Source organism: Caretta caretta, chromosome 3 (assembly GCF_965140235.1).
Source record: "Caretta caretta isolate rCarCar2 chromosome 3, rCarCar1.hap1, whole genome shotgun sequence".
NCBI lineage: Eukaryota > Metazoa > Chordata > Testudines > Cheloniidae > Caretta > Caretta caretta.
The window spans coordinates 81617016-81625192 of NC_134208.1; positions in this window are offsets into that span (position 1 = coordinate 81617016).

Below are 8177 nucleotides of genomic sequence, written 5' to 3' on the forward strand. Positions count from 1 at the left end.
AACTAGATTATATTTTGCAGATTTTTTTCAGTGCTGCCACCAAACCGAAAAATCATTTATTGACTCAGCTCTACTTGTGTCTTCTAGACTCAGAGAACCAGTTAAAGAATAAGTTAGTACAGTACAAACTTTCTTTGGTATGAATGATGTGCCTTCCCTCTTTTTAAAAATCGTCTTTCTTACATCTGAGTGTTTGTACCAATGAGAAAATGTTACACACGTTAATTACATCTCTCACAAAACCAGTAATCAGATAATGTGGGGGAGGAGAGTCCTGTGATGATCTGTGAAAGATCTGAGTGAATGATTTTTCTTCTTTACTTTAAAAAAAAAATTATGGGAAGTATTCAATTTTACTAATGGATCAGGAGCTTTAATTGGAAGGTGAAAGATTGTTTTCATCAAGATCACATTTCATATGAGGAAGAAAAGGAGTACTTGTGGCACCTTAGAGACTAACCAATTTATTTGAGCATGAGCTTTCGTGAGCTACAGCTGCATTTGATTCCTGTAAGTAAATGTGGATTTTCTACTAATGTCCATTCAGATACTGAGCATGACAGCACACTGTCAGAAGCTTTACAAAATACTGCATGTTTCCAGGATTTGGTGACAGAAAATCTTGAAAGGCTATTTATTCTCAGAGACACACTGTTTAGCCTCATAATAATTCCATAATAATACCCATTCCTAATGTGAGGAACAGTCACCCAGGAGGTAAAGCTGTAGTGAATCATTTGTTTCTTTTATTGGGATTAAGTGTATCACTGAGTGAAGTACTAGTTGCATAATTGTGTAAAACATAAAAAAGAAGAGTGATGAAACAAGGGAGAAATGTTTACTCTAGGCATTATTTCATATATTATGGAAATACTCATACTACTAGCAAGGCCAACTTTGGGGCCACTCAAATTTGAAGGACAACAGGGGAAAGGATACTCCCTCCTCAACTTCTAATGTTGCAGAGATTTTAAGGCCAGAAAGAACTATTAGAGCTTCTAGGCTGACCTGTATACCATTGGCCATAGAATTTTATCCAGTTACTCCTTTATTCAATTCCCTGCCACTGTGCAGGCATCAGGCATTACTGCACCTTGATCCCTCCTATACTTTGCTTATGGCACATAATAGTTTAGTCTCTTGTGGGCTGTAATATATTAGTCTAATTTTGGTTGTTCAGTTTAACGTGCTGGTGCTGAGTGGTGTTTGTGGCCTGTGATATACACGAGGCCAGACTGGATGATCTGATCCCTTCTGGCATTAAACCTTGACTGTCTTGAGCCCAGTAATTATAATCGTCTCACACATAACACGAGGTGTGCTAAAGCTTCCTCACTAATAGTTTAAAAATGACTTATGGCTTCCATTGCATATAAACCTTGCCCTGTCCAGGGGAAAAAAAGAGACCTCCAGATGTATAAAAAGTTCTTTGCACTTAATGTTTTCCACAAGGGGGTGATAAGGACAAGATTTAGGCTGATGGCAAAACAGCAGCTTTATTTGCTGTCGGGCTGCCACCACGCACCCAATGTCATCCATGGAAATTTCACAAAAGTTTCTATTTTTCAACACTTGTATTTATTACGGTGTTGGGGGTTAATTAATAAATAACTTATTTACAGGATAAAGAAAAGGGCAAGAAGAATGTTTTGGACTCCTTAATGCTAAATTAGCCCCTAGCAACAAAGTGAGAGGTTTGGGCGCAGGGTTGTTTTTTTGTTTAAAAGTAATATTACATTTTTGAAGACACCCTTAACAGGGACACATTTCAACTACCAATATCAAATCCACGCCAGTAGCTTCCACCATGCATGGGAAAAGGTGGTTTTTGGTAAACCCCCACTTGTTATGTTTTGGTTTCGCCAGGTCAAAATCAAAACCATGCTTTATTTGGGTTTCATTGGGTTTGGATTGATGTTTTCATTGGAAACAGTGATTGAGCCTATACATTCTTACACAAGTAATCCTAGGAAGGACATAGCACTTCTAAGTAATAAAGAGGGGAATGTGATTAAAGGAAGACAATAGCATTATTAGTTCATCGCAGCTACAGAGAAGAGGGGAACAACAGAACCCAAGTGCACTCTGGTTGCTGATAAACAAGGCAAAGACTATGCAGCTGATTATTGCAGGACTAGCAGCCCTGTTTAGAGAGCATTATCTTGTCTGTAGCTGGGAGTCCCATTTTCTAGGTATGAAGGCACTGCGTTAACACACATGATTTATCACCTGGGTAAAAAAAGAACATGGTCATTACTTCCTGAAGGGTCCAGAAATGAACCATTTATTTTATCTAAAGAGGGAAAGAAAAACAAGAAAAACTGCCTCTTTCTCACACACACTCCACCAGCAGTTGCAGCAGAACAAGTTGAAACAGAATGGTTCCAGCCAGGCTCACACATGCACAAGCATTAAAGCTTATTAGGGCAACAGAATAACCTTAATGGGCAGCTAATTACTATGATGAATTGATTCAAAAGACATTAATTAGGCCTTTTGCACCCATGCAAAAATGAACTTTGTGTGTTTGAAAAAAACAGTTACATACAAATCAATACAATATAAATCATGTATACAGGTATGAGTGAGAGAAACATAAGAACACACTCCAGCAGCTCGATTGTCCTGTCAATTGCTCCCATATAACTGCTAATGAAGTCAATGGAGGTGCGGGGGCACAACCCCTCTGAAAATCTGGTCCTAGGTACCTGGAAAGATAATGGAGCAAATAATTAAGCAATCAATTTGCAAACATCTAAAAGATAATAAGGTGATAAATAACAGTCAGCATGGATTTGTCATGACAAATCATGTCAAACCAACCTGATAGCTTTCTCTGAGAGGGTAACAAGTATTGTAGATGTGGGAGAAGTGGTAGATGTGGCATATCTTGAATTTGGTAAGGCTTTTGGTACGGTCTCACATGACCTTCTCATAAACAAACTAGGAAAATACAATTTAGATGGAGCTACTATAAGGTGGATGCATAACTGGTTGGAATATTATTCCGAGAGAGTAGTTATCAGTGGTTCACAGTCATGCTGGAAGGGCATAACGAGTCGGATCCTGCAGGGATCTGTTCTGGGTCCGGTTCTGTTCAATATCTTCATCAATGATTTAGATAATGGCATAGAGTGTACACTTATAAAGTTTGCGGAAGATACCAAGCTGGGAGGGGTTGCAAGGGCTTTGGAGGATAGGATTAAAATTCAAAATAATCTGGACAAACTGGAGAAATGGTCTGAAGTAAACAGGATGAAATTCAATAAGGACAAATGCAAAGTACTCCACTTAGGAAGGAACAATCAATTGCACACATACAAAATGGGAAATGACTGACTAGGAAGGAATACTGCAGAAAGGGATCTCAGGATCATAGTGGATCACAAGCTAAATATGAGTCAACAGTGCAACGCTGTTCCAAAAAAAGCGAACTCCATTCTGGGATGTATTAACAGGAGTACTGTAAGCAAGACACAAGAAATAATTCTTCTGTTCTACTCTGCACTGATTAGGCCTCAACTGGAGTATTGTGTCCAGTTCTGGGCACCACATTTCAGGAAAGATGTGGACAAATTGAAGAAAGTCCAGAGAAGAGCAACAAAAATGATTAAAAGTCTAGGGAACATGACCTATGAAGGAAGATTGAAAAAACTGGGTTTGTTTTGTCTGAAGAAGAGAGGACTGAGAGGGGACATGATAACAGTTTTCAAGTACATAAAAGGTTTTTACAAGGAAGGAGAAAAATTGTTCTTCTTAACCTCTGAGGACAGGACAAGAATCATTGGGCTTAAATTGGAGCAAGGGCGGTTTAGGTTGGACATTAGGAAAAACTTCCTAATTGTCAGAGTAGTTAAGCACTGGAAATAAATTGCCTAGGGATGTTGTGGAATCTCCATCATTGAGGATTTTTAAGAACAGGTTGAACAAACACCTGTCAGGGATGGTCTAGATAATACATAATCCTGCCTTGAGTACATGGGACTGGACTAGATGACCTCTCGAGGTCCCTTCCAGTTCTATGATTCTGTGAAAACATTTTCAACTGAACAGTTTTCTGTCAAAAATGCTGCTTTTGTAAAAATCAATACATTTCACAGGAGCATTTCAATTTCAACAATTTTTTTCAATGAAAATAAGTCAAAATCTTTTGTTTTGACAATGATCAAATGTTTCATTTTGATAGTATAGCACAGGCCACAGAGCTTTCCTGAAAAAATTCCTAGAGCATATTTCATGCCCCAACCCCCTGCTCCAGCCCTGATCCCCCTCCCGTCCTCTGAACTCCTTGATCCCAGCCTGGAGCATCCTCCTGCACCCCAAACCCCTCATCCTGAGCCCCCCCAAGCCTGCTCCTCAAGCCCTCAACCCCCCTGTACCCCAACCTCCCCTGCTTCCTCCCACACCCTGAACTCCTCATATCTGGCCCCACCCCAGAGCCTGCACCCTCAACCAGAGCCCTCACCCCCCCACACATGCCCCAATCCCCTGTCCCAGCCCTGATCCCCCTCCTGCCCTCTGAACCCCTTGGTCTCAGCCTGAAGCACCCCCCTACACCCCAAATCCCTCATCCCCAGCCCCACCCCAGAGCTCACACCTCCAGCCGGAGCCCTCACACCCTCCAGACCCCAACCCCAACCCCAAATCCCTGTCCCAACCCAGAGCCCCCTCCTGCATCCCGAACTCCTAATTTCTGGCCCCACCCCAGAGCCCATACCCCCAACCCCAGCCTGCACCCTCCTCCCACACCCCAACCCCAATTTCATGAGCATTCATGGCCTCCCATACAATTTCCATACCCAGATGTGGCCCTTGGGCCAAAAAGTTTGTCCACCCCAACCTAGATTTAAAAATGCCCAGAGATGGAGAATTCAGCATGACCCTCAATAAATTGTTCCAATGGTTAATTATCCTCACTTTTAAAAATGAACATCTGATTTCCAGTCTGAATTTGTCTAGCTTCAACTTGCAGCCATTGGATCATGTTATACCATAGTCTGCTAGACTAAGAGCCTATTATCAAATATTTGTTCCCCCTGTGAGTATTTATAGATTGTAATGACCCTTCTCTTTGTTAAACTAAATAGACTGATCTTCTTGAGTCTATCACTATAAGGCAGGTTTCCTAATCCTTTATCATTCTCACAGCTCTTCTCTGAACCCTTTCCATTTATCAACATCTGTCTTGAATTGTGAACACCAAAACTGGACACTGTATTCCCAGCAGCGATTGAACTAGTGTCAAACACAGAGGTAAAATAATCTCTCTATCCCTACTCAAGATTTCCCTGTTTTTGCATCCAAGGTTCGCCTTAGCCCTTTGGCCACAGCATCGCACTGGGAGCTTATGTTCACTGATTATCCACCATGACCCCCAAATCTTTTTCAGAGTTGCTGCCGCACAGCATAGAGTCCCCCATCTTGTAAACATGGACTTCATTCTTTGTTACTAGTTGTATACATTTAGCTGTATTCACACATTGTTTGCTTGCACCCAGTTTACCAAGCGATGCAGATCACTTTGAATCAGTGACCTGTCCTCCTCATTATTTACCACTATCCCAATTTTTGTGTCATCTGCAAACTTTATCAGTGATGTTCTTATGTTTTCTTCCAGGTGACTGATGAAAATGTTAAATAGTGAAGGGCCAAGAACAGACTCCTTCAAGACCCCACTAGAAGCACATCCACTTGGTGATGATTTGTCATTTACAGTTACATTTTGAGACTTATCAGTTAGCCAGCTTTTACCCAATTTAATGTGTTTCATGTTAATTTTATCATTCTAGTTTTTAATCAAAGTTAAACACCTTACAGATGTCTACGTATACTACTTAAATACTATTATCTTTATCAACCAAATTTATAATCTCAAAGTTAAATTGACATGATCTATCTTTTGTCAACCCATGTTGACTGTCATGAATTATATTATCCTCCTTCAATTCTTTATTAACCAAGTCCTGTAGCAGCCCCTCCAACACAAAAAACACTTTGAAGGTCCCGAATCAATTTTGGGGGAATTAGTTTTGCGGGAAATGTCAGCATTTCATTTCAAATTGGAAAAAAACCCAAATTTTAGAATGCTGGAATTGCCTGCAGAACAGAAATTCCAGTTCCCAATCAACTCTAATGACAACACTGAAATGGCCTGTAATGGGTTTTTAATTTTGCAAAATTAACTCTTCTCCCCAGATTTTAGCCTAAAACAGGGAATATGTGCTATTTTAAGTTTTGCCGTTATTTGGGGCCAAAATCTCTTGACAATAGCAGATCATTTGAGACTTTGGTGAGTTCTGTAACAGAATTAGAAAAAGCCTCCTCCAACTTCACACACTCTTTTCATTTGTTTCAGAGGAACAGCCGTGTTAGTCTGTATTCGTAAAAAGAAAAGGAGTACTTGTGGCACCTTAGAGACTAACCAATTTATTTGAGCATGAGCTTTCGTGAGCTACAGCTCACTTCATCAGATGTTAGTGAGCTGTAGCTCACGAAAGCTCATGCTCAAATAAATTGGTTAGTCTCTAAGGTGCCACAAGTACTCCTTTTCTTTTCATTTGATTTGACATTAATGCATTTGATCAGGTCCTGGATGTATTTTATTTAAAAACTGTTAATGAATTATCTTGGGTTTATCTCAGACATACATGGATCGGTCTGACAGCATGTAGCCACTACAAACAAGCATCACAGGTGCTGCAGCTCTAATTATAATAGACTGTTGTGATTTTTTTTTGGAAGAGATATAGACAAATACAATCAAAGAGATCAAGGGACGACATGTTAACAGGCTGGGACTTGTTAAATGTGGTGTTGTGCACAAACGCATGTTATAATTTTAAGGTTACTAATTCACTATTTTCACTGCTATTTGATGAGCTGAAGGATGAACGACTCTGCTGTTCAAGACCAAAATCTTTGGAAAGCTGTAGAGAGTCTGATAAAGTAATTTCTACTTCTCTTCCCTCCTCAAGTGTTGGGAACAGAAATCAGATAAAAATAATAGCCTGCTTATGGGTTGGATTAAAGGCCTGGACATCATTCTGCACCTCTGATAATTATCTGGAATTATATGCAACTCCTGCAGATACACCAGTTCATCCTGCATTGACACATACTCTTACACAGATACCTATCTTACAGCAAGAAATTGTGAAGGACTAGGTGAGGATAACAGTGGATTGTGCTTTCACAACTGGAGAGCTGAGTGGATCTGTCTTAGGTTACAACCCAGAGAAAACGAGATGCACAGTCTGCATCAATCAGCTCCATACACATCACAAAATCACAATGCAGTTTGGGAATCACTGTCTGTCTCTTCTTAGGAGAAGTCCAGCCCCGGAATAGAAGAGATGAGGCAGGACAGGACTGTTTGAAGACCACTGGCAAAGTTATAGAAAAGTTTGTACAGGCAGCATTTGTCTTTGCTATGTCTGATACAGGCTATTTCTGCCATTATAATCACTATATTCACTCCCAAATTTAGCTTTTGCACATGGTTTACTCATGTGAGTAACTTCTTGCATCTAGTTATGTTGGCTCCACCTGTCTTTCATCCATCCATCCAAACCCACATAACTTTCCAGATGAAAACTGTTTGTTGCTGCATCTAACTGGGAGAGCGAAGGCTTAAACCTGCCAAAAAACACATTTACTGCCTTTTGAATCAACTTATTTTCAGCCAATCAGCTGGTGCCCAGCCCTGAATGACAAATCTTTTATTAATACAGATGACAGTGGAGGTGCTGAGAATTGCTTCCTGATAACAGATAATCTCCTTAATTCCACCGAAGATGATATAACCATCCTCAATAGTTTGCATTTTAAAATCTAGTGTGGAGAATTTTTTTTAATTTTATTTTTTTAATTTTAAGCCACTGGCTTGTTGCCAATCAGCCACAGAAATTTCTTTTGCAGAAGTGGGTTCCCTTAATATGTTCTATGGACTCCATGTGCTGTCATCTGGGGTCATCTCCATGTGCTGTCCATAGTCAGTGAGGTAAGCAAAGCTTTGCAAATGTGAGAGAGGTGGAAAAATCCAGAGGGGATGTACAGCATGGCTGTAAACACGAGACATTTTTTGTGTTCTGACTCTGATTAAAGCTAGCACTCAGAGAGCCAGATTTTTTGTTAGGCTGTGGCCCTGGAGCCTGAAAACTGATGTGCATGTGGCTATT